Source organism: Artemia sp. Qi Xiang Cuo, chromosome 8 (assembly GCF_049724085.1).
Source record: "Artemia sp. Qi Xiang Cuo chromosome 8, ASM4972408v1, whole genome shotgun sequence".
In the NCBI taxonomy this organism is placed as follows: Eukaryota; Metazoa; Arthropoda; class Branchiopoda; order Anostraca; family Artemiidae; genus Artemia; species Artemia sp. Qi Xiang Cuo.
In genome coordinates, this window is record NC_142801.1 from 5947901 (window position 1) to 5968654 (window position 20754).

Consider the following 20754-nt stretch of genomic DNA (forward strand, 5'->3'; position numbering starts at 1 on the left):
TACTACAAAGGTTCTGTAAGCCAATTTTGAGTTTATGGAGAAGAGACTGAAGAATTTCCGGTAAAACAAGTCTGGAGTCAACCAAGGCTGCGTCCTGTCTCCGACGCTGTTAAACTATTGTATTGGTTGGGAGCTTGAAAATGCACTATCTTCTCATCCAGGAGTTCAGATTGGACAGAAACTTTCACTTGGAGACTTTAATACGCTGATGATGTCGGAATCCTTTCGGATCCAGAGAAACCTCAAACTATGCTCGATGACGTTGTTACTTTTGCAGATAGCATTTGCTTGAAAGCCAGTATAAGGAAGACAAAATTTATGACAATAAATGAGACTGATTCTATTTCGTTAACTGTAAATCAAGTACTGCCGGATCAGGTCAACAGCTTCACATACCTTGGCTTTCAGCTTTGCACTGATTGTTTTTCTGACGCCGATATTCAACACCGATTTCAGAAAGCAGAAACTGTCTTTTCTTTCCTTAGAAAACCGTTATGGAACCGGTGTGAAATTATTATAAGAACTAAAGTTCTAATCTGCATGTCTTTGGTTCGAACAATCCTTTTTTATGGATGCGATTCTTGGTCAGTGAGGTGACTACATGAAAATTCAGTGAAGGCTTTTGAGCATACCTGTCTGTGTAGCACCTTCTGGCTAAACCTGAATGATCGAATATCAAACGTGGATCTACGAAGAATATGTGGTATCAAGAGACACATTGCTATCAAGATCAAGGAGCGTCGACTGAAATGGTTGGGCCATGTCTTAGGGAGGCCAACAGAGTACTTGCCTCGTCGCCAAGGAGGACGGTGGAAAAGCTGGTGGAATTTGGTTAAATCAGACTTTGAACCTATTTGGGGATTCTGAAATTTCGGTCACACATGAAAAACTCAATGGGTACCATTTGCAAAGCAGCTGGCAGCAGACTGCACTATATGGTCCTAACAGGTCTCGAAGATCCTTGATACCGTGCAAGGTGGAAACGCCTGATTCCCGCCCCAAGTACAAGTAAGTATGTTTCTGAGATTGATAAGCTAACTAAAATACTCTTACTTGAAAACTGGGATGCACCTGGAGTCTTTTGGTTTAGTTTAAAATCCCTATCCATTTGTAATGAAGTTTACAGTTTAATATCCTTAACCATTCAAGTGATTTTGTAGATAAGACTTTATGATAACCTGGGTGCACTATGCTATTATGACATGCAGGATGTCACTAGATTCGTTCCATTTAGTTCAATAGTTTGAAGCTACAGTAGTAGACTTAACCATCATGCCACCACCATCCCAGTGGAGGACCACCAGTCACAACCACCATCCCAGTGGTGGAAGCAAAATATAAATAGTAGTAGTCACATTCGCAATCTCTAGTTCCAATTATTAGCTGTCGCACTTATGTTACAAGTTGCTGCAGTTGCAGTTGTAAGTAGCCTCAGTCACAGTTGCAGATATTCACAGTCTGAAGTAATTGTAGTAGCGGTCGTGTTTCATTTGTGTTCACAGTCGCAGCTATAAGATGCCACAATTGCAAGTGGCCTGAGTCGCAAGTATTCGCAGGCTTAAGTAGTCACAGTCAAAAATAGTCATGATCGCAAGTTGTCACAGTAAAAAATAGTCACAGTTACAAACCGTTGTAGTCACAAATAGTTATATTTGTAATCACAGGTGGAATTAGTCAAAGTCAAACGTAGTCAGATTTGCTTGTATTCAAAGTCATAAGTGGATAAAGTCACAACTTAGTCACTTTAGCCTATATGCTAAGTCACAGCCACAGTAACAAGTAATCACAGTCATAAGGAGTCGCAGTAACTGTCGTAAGTAGTCATAACCACAAACAGTCACAGTCCTGGTCACAAGAATGGGTGGTCTAAGTCACAAACAGTAACACATGCAAGTAGTCCCAAGTAGTTAAAGTCGCTAATAATAGTTGTGCAAAGTAGTTGCAGTCACAGTAGTAACAGCAATTGTGGTCCTGAAAGTGCAAAGTTAATACCCTCTGTCGCTCTTAATGCGGTGCAGGTATACACCTTTGATAATCTGGATGCTGATACGGTCTTTTGATTTGATTCCATATCCCCCTCAGCATTTGACAAAGTTTTACCTGAAATTCATTTTATTTTCTGGTATATCCAGGAAAAACATCCCTCCTCTTTCCCAATTATAAATGCTGTGTGTAAATAATTGACACATTGCATAGCTTACAACACTCTCTCTATCGGCTGTCGGGAGCATGGTATCCCCAGAGGCAAAATAATTTGAGTTTTGGATAATTTTGAACAAAGTAGATTTTTGCTAACTTTAATTAGCGTTAATATGGGTATAAAAAGGAAAAAGAGGCTGCAGTTTCTGCCAAAGTCACAAGTTGTTGCAGTCAAAAGTAATCACAGTCGCAATCACATTTCCAGCCACAGTAGTGGCAGCAGTAGTAGTTGTTGTAGTGGCCCTGAAAGTTCCAAGATAATAGATTTAGCCGCTCCGAAGACATTACAGATTTCCCTCTTGCTAGCTCAGAAACATCGAGTCTTTTTTTATTTTGTCTATCCAAATCACCCTATCTAAATCACCCTTAATGTTCCCTAAAGTTTGACGTTAACAGCTCTTTCGTGGACACACCAACGATCAAACTTTCCTGTTTTTCCTATAATATATCCTGCTTGTAAGCACTGAGCAAATTGCACAATTAACAGTCCCTTAAGCGGAGTCTGTGGGGGGCCGGGAATTCCCGTAAACATAGTTATTAGACCTTTTTTTACTTTCAATAAATGTATTTTTAATTGGGATCAGTGTTGGAGAGATGATATTCAAATCCTGCTGTCTGATCACTTTTGAGCATCTCCCTAAACATGCTTTGAAGGTTTCCGTTTTATCCCCTAATCCATCCCTGAGATATTACTCATCGACCCTTTTGACAAAAAGTATCCGAATAGTTTGGTTTTATTTTCTTCAATATCTCCTTGAAAATTTTCGAAAGTACTGGGGACTTTTGTATTTTGATCTTTACACATAGTTCATATTGATTGTGTTTTAAATATCCTTAATAAAATCCTGAATGTGATCGCAAGTAAATATAGTCACAGCCACAAGCAGTAGCATTCATATTCAGAATGGTCGCATTCACAGTTGTAGTCCAAGCTAGAGTTGCAGTAGCAGTGTATATTGAACTGTGGGGTCATGGCATTCCCTGGAGACATAGTTTTCAGGCCTTGTGACTTTTTTTAGAATAAAATGGCTTTTAAAAATGAAATCATTGTTAAGGAGGGTATCTAAAAGGTAAAGTGGAGAAGGGGGCTGGCTACCCTCTGTTCCTTTTCCAAAACTCCTCAAATTCTCCCTTTAAGGATTCAGCTTAATGCGCTTAACCGTTGTTTAGATATTAGTATTGTTCCCTTGAGCAACGCTTCTACATATAGCTTGTTTTGTTTTTTTTTGCAACCCCCTCAAAGTTTTTTTTTATTTCACGTTAATACCCTTAACCTTTTTGGAAACCTAGGATCAAACCTGCTCCCTTTCCCTAACAATCAACCTTATGTATAAAAATTGGGCAACATATATAACTTATAACACTTGCTCAAGGGGCTGTGAGGGGTTTTGTGGACCGTGGAGGCATCGTTAATTAAATGCTCTACTATTTTAAATAAAATGGCTTTTCTGGAATTTAGCACTAAAATGTCCTTGGGGGAGAGGACAGCCAAATAGGGCATGGGAAGGGACTGATTACCCTCCGATCTTTTTTCAGTATCCCCCTCAACATGGTATAAAAGTTTAAACTCATAACCCTCAGCCGTTCTTGAGATATTGCTGCAGATGAGCCTTTCTGATAAACTTGATGCACAAAGTATCTTTTGATATTGTTTAACACGTCCTTCAACATTCCGGAAGTTTCATCTTAACGCTCTTTGTATTTTTGTCATGAACACACTCACAATCAACCAGTCTCCATTTTCGTGTGATAAATCCAGTATGTTAAAAAAAGGCAAATTGGGTAATTTACAAATCTTGCCTTGGGGGCTGTGGCGAGCATCACATACTTGGGGGGCATAGATATGAGACATTTTAACTGTTTTGAACAAAATCAATTTTAATATTTTCGTTAGTGATGAGGGGAGGAGTATCTAAAAAGGTTGAAGAGGCTGGCAGCCCTTAAATCACTATTTAATATCGTCCTCAACATATCCTGAAACTTTAACTAAATAGCGTCAGCCATCCATTAGATATTGCTGAAGCTCCCTTTTGCCAATGCACATAGTGTGTTTTGAATGTGCTTGGCATTTCTCTCAAAGGCTGGGGGGAGTATTCTTTACCCGTAGACTTAGCTATTTGATCTTTAGATCAAAATTGCTATTTTAACATTTTGGTCGGACATTTTTTGGTTGGAGGGCAGCTAAAATGGACATTGGATGAGGGTATGTATTCCTCCAACCACCTTTCGACGTGACCAAAAGTTTCAAATTAATACGCTCAGCCGTTCTTCAGACATTGCATATGCGCCTTTTGATAAATTGGATGCGCGTTGTGCCTTTTGATTTACTTTAAGATATCCCTCAATATTCTATAAAGTTTTGCCTCACCGAAGTCATAATTATTTGACCTTTGGGCTATTTTGAACAAAATGGCTATTTGAAAATTTTGATGGGATGCATTTTGGAAGAAAAGAGCGTAGGAAGAGGGCTTGTTCCCCTCCAATCACCTTTGATTCTTAAAAAGGGACATTCAACTTTTCAATTTTTAATCGAATGATCCCTTTGCGTAGTTTATGTGACCACTCTTTCCATATGAAGCGTCTCCTGGACAAAATAATAACACATTAAAGCCTACTATAGGCTGTATTTACTATAGGCAAAGCTAGAACTTTGCCTCTGATAGTTAAAAGATCTAGAAAACTATGCCTCTGGGGATGGTGACCCTTTACAACCCTTCGAGAAAGGGTTTTAAGTTATACATTTTGCCTGTTGTGTATAAATAGTGTTTGTTTTTGAAAAAGGGAGTTTGTTTTGATCTTGGTCTCCAAAAAGGCAAATGATATTAAGGTGAAGCTTTCATGAGATCTTGAGGTGAATGTTGAACTTAACAGAAACATATTAAAAGCATGCATGTTGTCAAAAGGGCGTATATCAGGAATTCCTAAGGATTTTTAGTTCAAACTTGTAGGGTATGATCAGGGGTTTGTTCAATCAAACAGAAGCCAATGCGTGCACGCTAGTAATACCGCTACTGCTGTTGCTTCTCCTACAACTACTGCTACTACCACTACTACTACTACAACTGCTAAGACTGCTACCGTTACTTCTACCTCCACTACTACTAAGGCCCAGGGTATTAAGATAAAAAATTTTAAGAAATGTTGAAGGAAAAGTTGAACTAAATCAAAACGCACTTTGTCCAAGCGAGTTGTCAAAGTTGTCTTACATCAAACCTTATGCTATTCATTATGATAGTTCTAAGGGCTCAAACTTGATAAATTATGATTTAATGGACTCGTGAAAAACCTTTGCGGTCAAAACAATTTTAATATTATGAGCCTTTGATATTGATTTTCTAGCGGTTACAGCTTAGTTTCAAATTGGAGGAGTATTACTGTAGGATGATATAGTTCTGTTTCCATAATTAAGATCTAACTGGGGATGGGGTGAGGGGAGGGGTGGTGTATTAAGATGAATTTGGAGTTGGCACCATATTATAGTGGATTCTAGAAGGAATTGTAGGGGGAGGAATTTCCCATAGGGAAGAATTTTCAGGCGGAAAAAAATTTCCAAAGAGAGGGTGGAGGATTTTCTGGCATGATTTATAAAAATAATGTTTGGAATTAAGTTTTCAAAATCAGTATTATTCAGCCAAAATTAAGCAGCAACATAAAACGGACATTATTATGTCCATATATAAGAGGGGCTGTCCCATTAGCTAACAGTCGCTTGTTACACTGAGTTTTTAGATATTATAAATATCTCCTTATTCCAATTCACTGATTCTTTCGCTTAAGCAGTTGTCTTGACAGCGGAAGGTGGACTCAAAACAATATTTTGATCAAATTCGAGAATAAGTCTACACAACTGAAATATTAGAAGAACAGTAAGGAATTGAGAAAAAAAAACGTCAAACTTTATCATAAAAAGCGATGGGTTGACACGGGCTCAACTCTCTTAGAATACGGACCAATTTCTATTCGTTTTAGGTTGAAAAATTTTGATTTCAGTTGAAAAAACTAGTCCAAATTTTTAAGAGATTCTCAAATGGATAGTGTTTAAAAACGTTACACAATTAGTCTTATTCTACATTTTATCAATACAATTTCTGGTGCTTTTGTTCATCTTCCTGAGTTTGTTTATAAAAACCGAAATTAAAAATGTTATATAGCTAATGGGCAAACAGTAAACAATTTTTTTTCCAAGAGGGTGTTTTTTCCTTATATTAGCGTGTTACGTCATCAAATTCAGTAAATCAGATAATCCTATTGTAAAATTTTAAGCTCCAATCTATAAACATTTTTAATTTTGCATTTTTCTTTTTAAGACGAAAGACCGTGGATTCATGTTCATTTGTTCGTTTTTTTTCAGGTTTGATTGTATCAGACCAAAATTCCTATAAAAAGAGTTCATTCTGAGAGAAATCGAAAGTTCTAGTTCCTTGTTTAAGTAGCCATAAGGATTGTGCTAAGAGAAAATGGTCAAATATACCCACCTTTCTCACTAATATATATTTAAATGTAAACAATGGACGAATTGCCTAACCTAAAGTTCTTACTCAGAGGGATGTGGAGGGCTAATAACCCCAACGGCACAATTACTGGACTTTTCAACAATGTTCAACAAAAAAGTTGTCTCAACATTTTGACTGGATTTGTTTTGGGAAATGATCGGCGTTGGGTCCTCCATTGGCTGGTCGCCATCCATTTGATGTTGACTCTTGAAATGGGCACTAGAAGTTCTGACTTTCATCAAATAGGCCTTCTCCGAAGTTTATACGAACACCCAGGACTATTAAAAAATATATATGCCCTGGGGGCATAACCCTTGCCTCCAGGCTCTGCGAGGATTATGTCAACCCCGAAAATAGAACAATATGGTTATCTCAAAATTTCTATCGGATTGAATTGGGAAAATTAGGAAATAGCGGTGGCTAGTTGCCTTCCAAGTGCTTTTGACTCTTAAAAAAAGCACCAGAAGGTCTAATTCCCAATTTAATTAGCCATGTCTAAAGTTTATATCACCCCTTCCATAAAAACCTTACATTTTAATAAAAGAAAACTCGTATAACTTATAGCCCTTGCCATGAAGACTGTAACCACCACACCTTCCATAAAAAAATTTATATATTCTTGGAGTAGAGCTTATAACCCTTTACCTCAGACTCTGGGGGTTGTGTCATCCTTGAAGACATTGTTATATGATCTTTCGACTATTTTGAACAAAATGACAATCTCAAAATTTTTATCAGATACGGGCTATTTGGGAAAACAGAAGATGGGTGGACAGGAGAGGGGTTGACACCTTCTGATCACTTTCGACTTTTACAAGGGTACAAGAACTTCTGATTTTCAATTGAATGAGCCCCCTCCGAAGTTTATACGACCATTCCTTCCATAAAAGCCTTATATGTTAATAATGGGCAACTAGTATAACTTAGAGCCCTTACTCTAAGGGCTGTTGGTATGGGGGGAGGGGGTTGTCATCCCAAAACCATAGTTACTGGACTTTTCAACTATGCTGAAGAAAACGGCTACCTCAAAATTTTTATTGGTTATGCTTGGGTAACTGATTGGCATGGGGGAGGGGTCCCTCCAATCACATTTGACTCTTTAAAAGGGCACTAATTCAATTTAATTTATTCGAATAAAAACATAACACAAACATCAATAACAATAAAGATCCTAGAAGAGAACTTGTTAAGGACCAAAGAAAGAAAAAAAAAATTAAAATAACACTGAAAAAAAAAAAAAGAAGAATAATAGAACATGGGTAATTAAAGCAAATTGGTTAAAAATTGAAAGATTAAATTATATTATCAAGTTTTGTTACATTTTTATACAGCTTGCAGAAACTTGTGGCTAGTTCAACACTGGAGGGTATTTTGTTCCATTGAATAATGGATTTGTAAATGGGAGATTGCTGGGCAGCACTAGAAACGCATTTAGGAATTATAAAGGCTCTATTGGATGAACGGAAACAGTGGGCTTCCGAATTATTAATGTTATAATAGGTTAGTAGTTGAGGCGGAAGATTGCTGTGGAAAGCAGAGTAAGCAAGCGATAAGTTTAGTTTTTGTATGATTTGCTCAAGTGGAGCCAGGCCAAAATCTGAATACAATTCACGGGTTGGATATAGACGGGGAAGCCGAAAAACTGCTTTAATGGCACGGTTTTGGGCAAATTTTAGTTTTTTAGTGAAAGACCGGTTTGTATTTCCCCAAACTGATCCGCAATAAAATAGGTAAGGAAAATAAAGGAATAATAGAGGGTAACTAGGATGTCAGGAGGAAGAAAATAATTCACACAGATAATCATATCTACTTGTCTCAAAATTATTGCTGTGATGTAAGAAATATGATTAGAGAAGGACAAGCATGAGTCAATAAATACACCAAGAAACTTGGCAACCTCCACTTGTGGGGGGATGTCGGAGGAGTACTTGAGACCAAGAGCAGGTTATATTACGTCTTTTGTTGTATGGGGTACCGCTGGCACCACTTATTGGAGGTTTATCTTGCGGGGTCACCACTTTTAAAGGCAAAAATGACGCAAAGAGTTTCTATGCCACTTACTGGAGGGAGAAGATCCCTCTTTGGCTCCAAATTAGTGGGATTTCCGCGGTTACTCCAACGGTTCCGTATACTAACGTGATCGGATGGTCTATGGCCACATTTAAAGCCAAAGTTTATGGATAATGTTTTTTAACCAACTCTTTTAGATTCGACCTAAGCTGAAAAATTAAGAGAGTATATAGAAAAATCTTACTCTGTTAACAATCTTACGGTATAAACATAACTGACTAAAAAAGGGCCTTTTCCTCCAAGGCCGCTAGATACACCATGCGGTGGGGGTTACTAGGGTGGTAATGAATCTTTCCAGCCAATCCTTGGACTTGCTAATTTACTGGCCGACCTCCCTAACTGCGCAATTCTTTCCCTCGTGGTCTATTAAGCACGTACGAAGTTAAGAGGACCCAAAAGGGTGTCAAAAAATAATAGGAAAATTAATATTTATTACTTGCGGAAGGAAAATAATTAAGGGGCCGAAAGAAATGAATCTGGGAGGGACATTTATCTGAAAAAACTGGGACCAAGGGTTCCAACACCTCCCTCCTAAGATAAATGGCCCACATCCTCGTTGGATTGGCTGGAAATTCAGACACAAAATCAAACTAAAATAAACACTAAGTTTCTTTTTCATCTTCCTCTGGTCTTCCAGGTCTTCCAGGTTTATTTCTTCCTTAGAGCTCCTGCCGTGCAAGGGTTTCTGCCTTGCCGAGTAGTGTGGGATACTATGAAGTTTTCCTCATTTTTCAGTAGCTTCTCTTCCTCCCCCGTTGGAAATAATTGCAGGATGGCGTCCTCGGGACTCGTAGAAATTCATTGTGCACAGCACAATCAAAAACAAAACTTTTCTTGCTCTCACGAATTTACATATGAGAGGAGCAGAGAATCAATTTCTGGCACATGTGATGATGCCAGCCATCGTGAAAAATTGGCTGCACTAGCCTTTTAATTTCCATCTGTGGAAACAACCCCAAATCTCGATAAAAAGTAAATTGCCCCTTGGCATAATTTCAAATAGTCTAAGGCTGAAAATACACAGGCCTGTGAAAACGATAAGGGTTCAGGAACATGAAGTAAAAATCTGAGCGAACCATGAATCGCTTTTTTATGGTTTCCCTCCCCTGGAATAGTTAACTGAAGAATATACCTTTATGCAAATTGAAGATGAAACTTAGATAAATCTCCCACTGAATACAATTTGCCGGAAATAATTGTAGATTCCCATGAATAATAACAGCTATGACAAGGGTTGCTGGGCAAAGGTTTTGGTGAAGTATGAAGTGACTGAGGGAAGTCATCCCCTTTTGACTTCAGATCAAAGATGTCAAATCTTGTTTAAGCGAAAACAGTTTGTCTACCAGTTGAGCATGTAGAAGAAGGGCTAACTTGCGTAACTTTTTACAGGGGATCTGCTCCATTGTCGTCCTTCTTCTCAAAGAGCATCAATATATCTTTTGAATTGATAATACTAATCTTAAGTTTATTTCCAAATCTTTCTAGTCCGACTCGACCTTCAATATCTCCCATCTTCCCATCAACCTGTTGTAGGTCCTTCATCTCTCTTTTGTAACCATCTTCTTTTATTCCCCATGGGACTTTGACCTCTTTTTCCCTCTTATTATCCATGTTTTCAAGGCACAGACCATCCAACATTTTTTTGTTTTTTGCCACTGCAGGCTGAATCTCCAAATTTTGTCTCTTCCTTGCATTCCTCTTTTCGTCTCTACTTTTCTCAATTCTGTCATTCGCGCAAAATAGTAAATCACCGTTATATCTAATTTGGACTCCAGTGTCCACTATCTTTGACTGAATAATTTCATTGTAGCTCCGTTTAATATCTCTTTTCTCTCTCTTAGTTTTCTTTTGTTTTGTAGTAGCATTAAATAAATCGTCATGAAATCTGAATTGGACTCTAGTGTCCATCTTCGACTGTCTTTCTTTATTGTAGTTCCGCTTAATATCTTTCTTCTCTCTTTTAGTCTTTTTTATTCTTACCGCAGAAACAAATATTTCATCATCAAATGGGAATTGAACTCTGACATTTGGTTTTTCATATTCTACTAAAATCTCTCGAACTTTACGAGGAAAAGCGCGTACAATAAATTTCGTCTCATTTCTCTCTGGTATACTCAGCGTTTCATTTTGGCCTGTACTTGTTAGCGTCTCATATTCATTAAAAGTGTTCTCAAGTTTTCTATTATTTGCAAATTTTCCTGAAAAATCAATTTCGCACGTCTTAATTTCAATATTATGTAGTCTTATTACTTCCGCATCCCATTTTTGTGGATTATCAAAATTTTGAACACGCGTATCATGTATTTCGTTTTTCCGATAGGGTGACACAGCCTCCCCATTTGTTTTATGGGCCGGTTCACCTTCCCGCCTTGTCAACGAAGTAGCATATTTTTCCGTCGTAGTGTAATTTTGTAATCTGTCCTCTGTTAAAGAAGTCACTTCTTACAATGAGAGATTTTCGATATCCCCGAAGTTTCCTCCCATTAAAGTATCAACTGCTAGAGTAGGTAATTAATTCACTTTTATCTTTTTTCTTTGGACTGTACCGTCTTTCTTTTCAACTTCTATTCTAACCCAAGAAGATGGGTATCGGTGTTTATCTCCATAATAACATAATGTTGTTATCTTATTTTTATGGTCTATTTCTGTTCTATTAATTAGGTCAGTTCGCACATAAGTTTGATCACTGCAAGAATCAATTGCCATTTCAACTAATTCCCCGTTCAATTTTCCGTATATCTTATGCGACTCTGCAAATGCGTAATTTTTTTCCCTATTATGGGTCATGGCCCAGGCTATCATTTTATGTGGTGTATAGTCATATGTATTGGGGCAGTTTCTTGCAAAATTCCCCGGGGTACCACAGTTATAGCAAGTTAGTTCTCCTTGCGCTGTGTTATAGTGCCTATTTTTTCTTATACTCTCTATATTGAAATATATCTGTCTCCTCAAATTCCTCTCTTATTTCGGTCCACCTATTTGCCATTTCCGCCATTTCTTCGCTTTTTTTGGGGTTCTTTTCTTTCAAATATATTTTCAATTCTCTGTGGGTATTTGCTAAAAAAAGTTCCATTACTGTTTTATTTATCACTTCTGTCAAATTTTATTTTATCTCGTCTTGCTCCACATATATTCTATAATCGTCCAATTTGAGCCATTTTAAACGTAAGTTTTGCAGTTTGTATATAAATTCTGCGTAAATTTTGTTGTTTTGCTTTCTCTCATTTCTAAGTATCATTAGAAGTTGCTAGGAGAAGATTTAAAATTTTTCAAAAATAGTTTGTTTTATCTTTTCAAAATCTCTTGAGTATTCCATTGGTAATGCTTTATATGCAAGTTGTGCTTTTTAGTTAAGGAGGGGCTGTATTCTTGTTACCCAATTTTCTCTCGGCAACCCGCTTAATTCCGCCGTTCATTGGTTGAAGGTTGAAGGAGAAGCCGAAATATTCAACCAAATTCATTGGTTGAAGGTTTACTGCCTGTATTATCTCTATTGTTGACGATTTCTGAGGCTCTTGGTAATTTCTCCCTGTAATCATTTCTATTATGTATTTTCTTTCCTCTCTGTCAGCCTCTTCCTTTTTATCCCTGTATATCCTATCAGCCTCTTCCTTTTTTTCTCGGTAGCTACGCTCAGCCTCTTTTTTCCCGAGCCCGTCGATCTCTGTATCTGTGCTATCCATCTTCTTCCTCTTTTCTTAATATTTCACAACTAATATATCGTAAAAATAAAAGTATGATTTAAAGCTTTCTTTCATTTTCTTTCATTTAGATAATTATGGAATTCGAAATTCTACTACTTCTGCTACTTGGCCTACTCTGAATCTCACTGTTATTATATTCTCTTAACTCGTTTTCTGAGTCTACTCGTTGTATAATATTTTCTTCTCCCCGCAACTCCCCCACTTTTTGTACCTTCTTCGAAGGGTGAGTTTGTTTTGTTATACCCCTTCTTTCTTGTAATAATTTTTCCTCATGTATTATCGCCACTGTTTCTTTTGTTCGAAATTCTCTATCTGCGAGTAATTCTTTCTGTACTTGCTTTAGACTTTTCTCTTCTTCTCTGGTTCGTACCGGGGATCGCTCTATTACTGATTTTTGTTTGAAGTTATCCTCTTCACATGTCTCAGAATTGTCTATTTCATCTGTTGATTGATATATGGTTCTATCTGATGGTGTTTTTCTTATGGTATTTCCAGCAGGAGTCGCATATAATTGTGTGTCTGCATCCGATTTTTGTTTTACCGCGGTAGATCTTGTCTGAATTTTTCGTTTGTCCGCCATTATTTTAAGGTTTATTTAACGTCTTTCGTTCAAATGAAAATTCTTTTATCAATGTCTCTTTTTCTCCTTTCGTGAAAAATTATTTCCTTTAATTTTTCGATTATCTGTGGGTGTCTCAGCCTCCCTTGTCTCACATGTTAATTGTTCGCGTGATTTATTGATTATTAAATTTTATTCCTATTATTATCCGACTAGGCACAGCTCAGATAAAAATTTTCTCCTTACGATTTTTATATATAGCCTCTGTAACTACAATAGGCTACTTTGTAGGCCAAATTAACCTGTCTCTTCGAAAGCGCGGAATTCTTTTATTATCAGATTTACTGATAGGACCTTAACTCGCTGCCACCACTTATTGGATGTTTAAGCACCGCTGGTACCACTTATTGGAGGTTTATTATGCGGGGTCACCACTTTTAAAGGCAAATATAGCGCAAAGAGTTGCTATGCCACTTACTGGAGGGGGAGGATCCCTCTTTGGCCCCAAATTAGTGGGATTTCCGCGGTTACTCCAACGGTTCCGTATACTAACGTGATCGGATGGTCTATGGCCACATTTAAAGCCAAAGTTTATCGATAATGTTTTCTAACCAACTCTTTTAGATTCGACCTAAGCTGAAAAATTAAAAGAGTACATAGAAAAATCTTACTCTGTTAACAATCTTACGGTATAAGCATAACTGACTAAAAAAGGGACTTTTCCTCCAAGCCCGTTAGCCGCAGCATGCGGCGGGGGTTACTAGGGTGGTAATGAATCTTTCCAGCCAATCCTTGAACTTGCTAATCTACTGGCCGACCTCCCTAACTGCGCAATTCTTTCCCTCGTGGTCTATTAAGCACGTACGCAGTTAAGAGGACCCAAAATGGCGTCACAAAATAATAGGAAAATTAATATTTATTACTTAAGGAAGGAAAATAATTAAGGGGCCAAAAGAAATGAATCTGGGAGGGACATTTATCTGAAAAAACTGGGACCAAGGGTTCCAACAATGGTCATGTTACTCGTAAGGCACCATGCCTGGACTCTGTTCAAAAGGACTTGGGCAGAGGTTATTGCCGATGGTAAATTGGTGCCAGAGATGAAGAAGTTGCTGTCATCAATAAATAGTACAGGATACACTGAAGGGCCCAGGTCCAAAACAAGATCATTGATATATAGGGGAAATAAAATAGGGCCTAGAAAGGAGCCTTGCGGGACACCCCTCCGGACAGGTAAGGGCTGAGAGGATACTCCACCTAAGCTCACACTCTGTATCCTTCCAGATAGGTAAGAATCAAACCAAGAGAGGAGAACACCACGCATACCGTAACTATTTAATTTACGTATTAAAATACTATGATCGACCGTGTCAAAGGCCTTAGAAAAATCCAAAAACAAACCCAATACAGTTTTTTTAAGGTCAAGTTGTGAGCGTATGAACTGTGTGGCGTCAATTAGAGCATGAGAAGTTGAAAATTTCGGCCTAAAGCTATATTGGTGAGGAGAAATCAAGGAAACAGAGTGCTGACTGTCAAACAGAAAGGGAGACAGACGTCTTAAGATGATTCTCTCGAGCACTTTGGATATAACAGGGAGAATTGAGATTGGACGATAATTCCGTATCTCAGTTGGATCGCCCTTTTTAAGAACTGGGATAACAATGGCTGACTTTAGTAAATCAGGGAAAACTCCGTGGGTTAAAGATAGGTTGGCAATATGCATGATGGGCTCGCAAACAAAAGGAGATATGGTCTTCAGGAGCTTATTACTTAATCCCAGACACTCAGGTGTAAAACTATTGGGAAGAGAACCGATGATTTGAAGTACCTCATTGCTATCATTTGGGCAGAAAAACATGGATCCAGAATAGAAGCAGGGGAATACAGCCTGTAAGGAGGAGTGGGAGTCAGTATGAGGAACATTAGAAAAATAATTATTAAATGCGTCAAGTGCATGTAAAGGGTCAATTAATCTACCATTTGTGTCTTTAAGGCGAATAGGTGTAGACTTTGATTTTCTATTTTTTGAGAGTATATCATTAATGGTGGACCAAATCTTTTTCATGTTTCCTTTGCAATTGAGAATTTTTGTATAATAATAATTTTTCTTCGCTTCACGGATGAGTTTAGTGTATAAGTTTTTATAATTTTTATAATTTGATAGGTCAATATCACTACTGGTCTTACAGGCTAACTTATATAATTTGTTTTTACGATATAAGGAGACAATGAGGCTATGTGACATCCAGGGGCATATAGGGATAGTTTTCCGGTTATGTGTACAAATAGGAAAAGTTGAATGGATAATCTCACTTAGCCTTTGCACAAAACCATTTGTGGCAGAATTTTCCTCTTGACAATTTAAAACATCAGACCAGTCAGTGGTTCTTAGGCAATCGATAAAATGGGTTATATTTGCACAGCTGTAGTTTCTAGTAGGTGTTGGGATATTAATTTTAGAGTATAGAGGCAGTGGTTGCCACGGTACTGACAGGTAAACAAGAAAGTGGTCTGACAGGTCCGAAAATATTATATTTGAGGGCAGGTCATTTCCAAGGGAAGTGGATACAAAAATGTTATCAAATAATGTTGAAGTTGATCCCAAAGGATAGACTTTACTGGGGAAATAAATTGTGGGTAGAAGACCACACGTTGTTACTAATTCAAAAAAAAGTGTCAGATTCAATATTTTTACCAACATTGAGTAGGTTGCAATTAAAGTCCCCAAAAACTATTGCCTTTTTACGGGGTAGATTAATAAAATTAGAGAAATCATCAAATATATTACAAAAAAATGAGGTCAGAAATGGAGGTGGTTTATAAAATAAGGAGAGTATATAGGAATTTTGGCCAATAACTATGTTAACAATTATTGAATAAATGCATCTCAGATTTATTTGTGTAGAGGAAATAGATTTGCACTCTGGATAGCATGGTAAAATTTACATTTGGACGGATGTAAAGTGAGATGCCCCAGAACACTTTGTCAATATTCTGGGCATATGGATTATTTGGTAACCAGGGAGTGAAAAATCACTAGTGTCATCATTATCGGAAAGCCATGTCTCTGTTAATCCTATTACGTCAAAAGGGCAGACACCATTGAATGAAATTAAATCTTTAAACTTAAGCCACTTATCCCAGATGCTTCTGATGTTGAAACAAAGAAAATTAAGGGAATTATTATTGACTAGTTTTGGCTTCACATTGGTAGCAAAATCGAGAATATCAAGGTATTTACAACTAGCATAAGTTAAGGTACCATCGAAGCTGCTTATAGGGTTGGCATGCTGATTACTTTCTATATAGGAATAATTAAAAGCAATGTTATTAGAAAGGGATAAATTATTTAAAACCAAAAAGTCACACATTAATTAGTCGTCAGGCATTCTTGTTGGGTATCTTCTCGCTTGGGTTTTGCTTTGAATTTCATCCTCGCCCGAAGAGACTTTGTGAGGGGTTGTCAATTTCTGTGTTACTGTGTTGGTCGGCTTTTTCTTTTTTTTTGTTTTTTTTGTTTTGCTTTGGCTTGGTGCTTCTACCATCGTTTCAAGTGCTGGTGATTCTTTCAAATTTCTAGGGGACTTGGTAACAGGTGGGATCGTAGAAAATGTTGAGTTAGAATGGCATTCCATGCCTTCTTTGAAGGATAAAAGTTGGACCGTAGCTTTTTGGTAACCTTTAAAGGGCAACCTGAGCCCATAGGGCTGTGACGAAACATGATAAAGGGTTTGAGGTGCCTCTTTAATTCGTAAGGCAGGAAGTCCAGCTCTGAAACTTATAGGGTATGATGAACTAAACCAAAGGCACTATGTGCATACTAAATCTACTACTACTACTTTTACTGGTACTACTAACGCTACAAATATTACTACTAATGCTGATATTAAACAACTACTGCTAAGGCAAATGGTATAAAGGTGAAAGTTTCAGGGGATGCTGAGGGAGAAGTTGAACTAAATCAAGATGTACTTTGTCCACGCTAGTTGTCAAGCGGGTGTACAGGGACGGCTTTGAGCACTAAATAGAAACTTAAAACAGGTGATGAACGAACCGAAAGGCACTATGTGCACTCCACAACTACTACTGCTTCGTCTGCTATTGCTACTATTGCCACTACTACTAATGCAACTGTTACTCCTATTAATTTTAATAGGTGAAAAATTCCGATGAATAATGATGTTGAACTAATTGAAGCGTAATATATGTATGCAATTTGTCACAACGGTGTACTAATAGTTTCCTAGGAATGACCTAGGTTATTAAATTCAAATTTCCAGGGTTTGATAATGAGGGTGTTCAGCTGAGCAAAAGGTAATAAGTCCATACTACTGCTACTACTACTACTAAAGTCCTTACTGCAACTACTACTACTATTACTACTGCTACTACTTCATCTACTGCTAAAGCACTAGGTCTAAGGGTGTTAAAGTGAAAATCTAAACACAAGCAGCAATAACTAGTCCTAGGCGTAGATCATGGTTGTAAAATTTACATTTAGAGTCATAAAAGTCACACTAGCAGCAGCAGTAGTAGTAGTAGTAGCAGCAGGGCTGGTAGTCATAGTAGTAGCATAAGTAGTATTTATAGTATCAGTAGTAAGAGAAGTGGCAGTAATAACTAAAGTAGCAACGAAAATTTCTATTTAATACCCTCAGCCGTTCTGATACCTTCTATACACCCTTATGACAAACATGGAAGGACATATTTTCTTGTGAGTGTTCAACCTTCCCAATAACAAGATCTTAAAGCTCCAGTTTATCAGCCTTGGCTGTTCCTGTGATGTTGCAACTACACACTTCTGATGATCTGGATAGATGTAGTACCTTATGTTTCACACACCCCTCAGCTTTCCCTGAAAAGTAAAACTTAATACCCTAATTTGTTCCCAAGATATTTCATTTTGCATGAAATAATGCATTTATGCTGTTTTAATAGCCTGGATTCACCAGGTTACCAGTAGTAGCACCAGTAGTAACAGTAGCATTAGCAGTAATAGCTGTAGCAGTAGTATCAGTAATAATACTAGTGGTAATAGCAGTAGTAGTCGCAGTAGCAGTAGTAGTGGTAATAATAGTAGTAATAGTAGCACTAGAAGTGCTAGTCGTAGTAGGCCTTAGAGTTTTAATTTAATGCTTTGAGTCGTTCATGGAATATTTACGATACACCTTTTTGACGATCTGTCACCTGTACATTTCATTTGACTTGGCCATCAGCTTTCCTTGACAGTTTTAACTCAATATCCTATTAAAGTCCTCTAGTATACTATTCAGTCCACCTGGATGTACTTGAACTATTTTCATTAAGTTCTTTAGTGGCAATATTAGTAGCAGTAGTAGTAGCACAGTAGTAGTGCAATGAAATCTTGAATCACTGACTTTTCAGGAATTAATATCATTATATATTAAGTATTCAATTTATTTTCATCAGTTTATTTTAGTCACCTTCATTATAATAATGAATTTTATTGATTTGTCGTCAATGTTTTGAAAGACAAAAGCATAATATTCAAGATACACGTAATTTCAATAAAACACAAATGACGCAACAGGCCTTAGACTTTTACGGTTAGAGAAGGGGAGGGTCTGTTCGAATTTTGTCAAGTAAATTCCAAAAGGTTAAATTTTTGCTGTTTTTTTCTTTTTTTGTGTTTTTCTTTTTTGTTTCGCATTGAGGACGACTTGGCGGCGGTCCTTGTCAAAATATTTGCTTGTTCTTTGTCTTCATGTTTTGCCACTGGCTGACAATATCCTTGTTTTCTCACCCCTTTTTTTATTTTATTTTTCATTTATTATTTCCGTTCCTCTCTTAGCTTCGTATAAAAATGAAAAATTACTTCGAAGTGATTGACAGGGCAGGAAAAAAGAAAAACACAAATCACAAAAATCTACTTTGTGCTCCATTCATATATGCAAAGCGTACAATCTCACAAAAATCACAAAAACACAAATCACAAAAATCAACTTTGTGCCTCATTGATGTATGCAAAGCATACATCAATCCTTATATTCACACGCCATCTCTCATCAAACCTACCCTCTCCATACACTTCATTTCTCAGGTCAAAGATTCTTCACACTCATATGTCACATGACCCACACTCTCACATTTATACATTCACACATAGAGCAAAATAAAGGACCATCCTACTTATGCACCTTCCCTAAATACTTCTTTCTTACCTCAAGTGGTAAGCTATTTTTCCTTATTTCAATAGTATATTACGATCCATTCTTTTTTTAAAATAAATAAAAAAAACAGGTTTTTTTAGCAGAAAGTAAGGAGTGAAAATAAAACATAAATCGAACAGAAATTGTTCCGTATATGAAGGAGGTTCCCTCCAACTCAACACCTCGCTCTTTGCGCTAAAGTTTTTTATTACGCTTTATAAAAAAAGCTTCTCATTGTTCCAATTAAACGAACATAGTGTTTCAGCAGTCTTTCTTAAAGAATTGGGAGGAAATTTAAACATTAGCGTAAAGAGCGAGGTGTTGAAGAGGAGGTAACCCCCCTTCATATACGGAATAATTTCTGTTCATTTAAAAAAACTTGTTGTTTTATTCAATTTTTGAATGTTTTTGAACTAATGCAGGTTTTGAAATTAGCTAACCGTATACGAATAATTAAAACAAAATTTGCATATTAATTTGCTTTATTTCGGCTAAATGGCTTTCTCAAAATTTTTCTCGGTCGAATTTGAGAAAAAATGGCCGAAGGAGGGTGCCAAGTTGCCCTTCTATTTTTTGGTCACTTAAAAGGGCACAAGAACTTTTAATTTTTGTTCGAATGAGCCCTCTCACGATAAGGCAAATTCCATAACTTGCAACCAATCCCCTGGAAACTGTGGGGTATTAAGTCATTCTCAAAGACATGTTTATTAGACTTTTGACTATGCTGAACAAAATGGCTATCTCAAAATTTAGATTGGGTGACTTCGGGAAAACAAAAAGCGCGGGAGGGGGCCAAGTTGCAATCCAATTTTTGATCACTTAAAAAAGGCACTGGACTTTTAATTTCCGTTCGATTGAGCCCTCTCACGATATTCTAGGACTACTGGATCGATACGATCCCCCCTGGGAACAAAGCAAACAAACGGACATCCGTGATCTTTCTTCTGGCAAAAATACAAAACTCCACATTTTTGCAGATAGGAGCTTGAAACATCTACAATTAGGTTTTCTGCTATGCAGAATCTGATGGTTTGATTCTTATTAAGATTCTATGACTTTTAGGGGTTGTTTCTTTATTTTTTCGAAAATAAGGCAATTTTTTTCAGGCTCGTAACTTTTGATGGGTAAGGCTAAACTTGATGAAACTTATATATTTAAAATCAGCATAAAAATTTGATTCTTTTGATATATCTATTGGTATCAAAGTTTCGTTTTTTTAGAGTTTCGGTTACTATTGAGCTGGGTCGGTCCTTACTTACAGTTCGTTACCACGAACTGTTTGATTCACCTTAAACAAAATCCATTCAGCCCAGGTCTCCTTCACCTTCCGTCGAAACTTTTTTCCGGAAAATCAAACCTCTTGAAAATATCTCTTGGACAATTCCCTTGAACATTTTCACTAACAAAATTGGGCCGGCAAAGAGAAAGTAAGACAAATAAGACGTAAATGAATCCTGTCAAATCCCCTATTGTAAAATTTTCCCTAGAAAATTCAGCCCCATAAATTTACCTCTCCATGGGAAGTATCTCCATGTAATCCCATCCGAAGCACAAAATCC

At 37.2% G+C, this 20754-nt stretch overlaps 1 protein-coding gene across 1 annotated transcript in view; it reads left to right on the forward strand.

Moving 5' to 3' along the window:
• Positions 1–20754, forward strand: part of LOC148949096 (cytoplasmic dynein 2 heavy chain 1-like) — a 177335-nt gene that overhangs the window by 12466 nt on the left and 144115 nt on the right. The gene's annotated exons all lie outside the window — the stretch shown is intronic.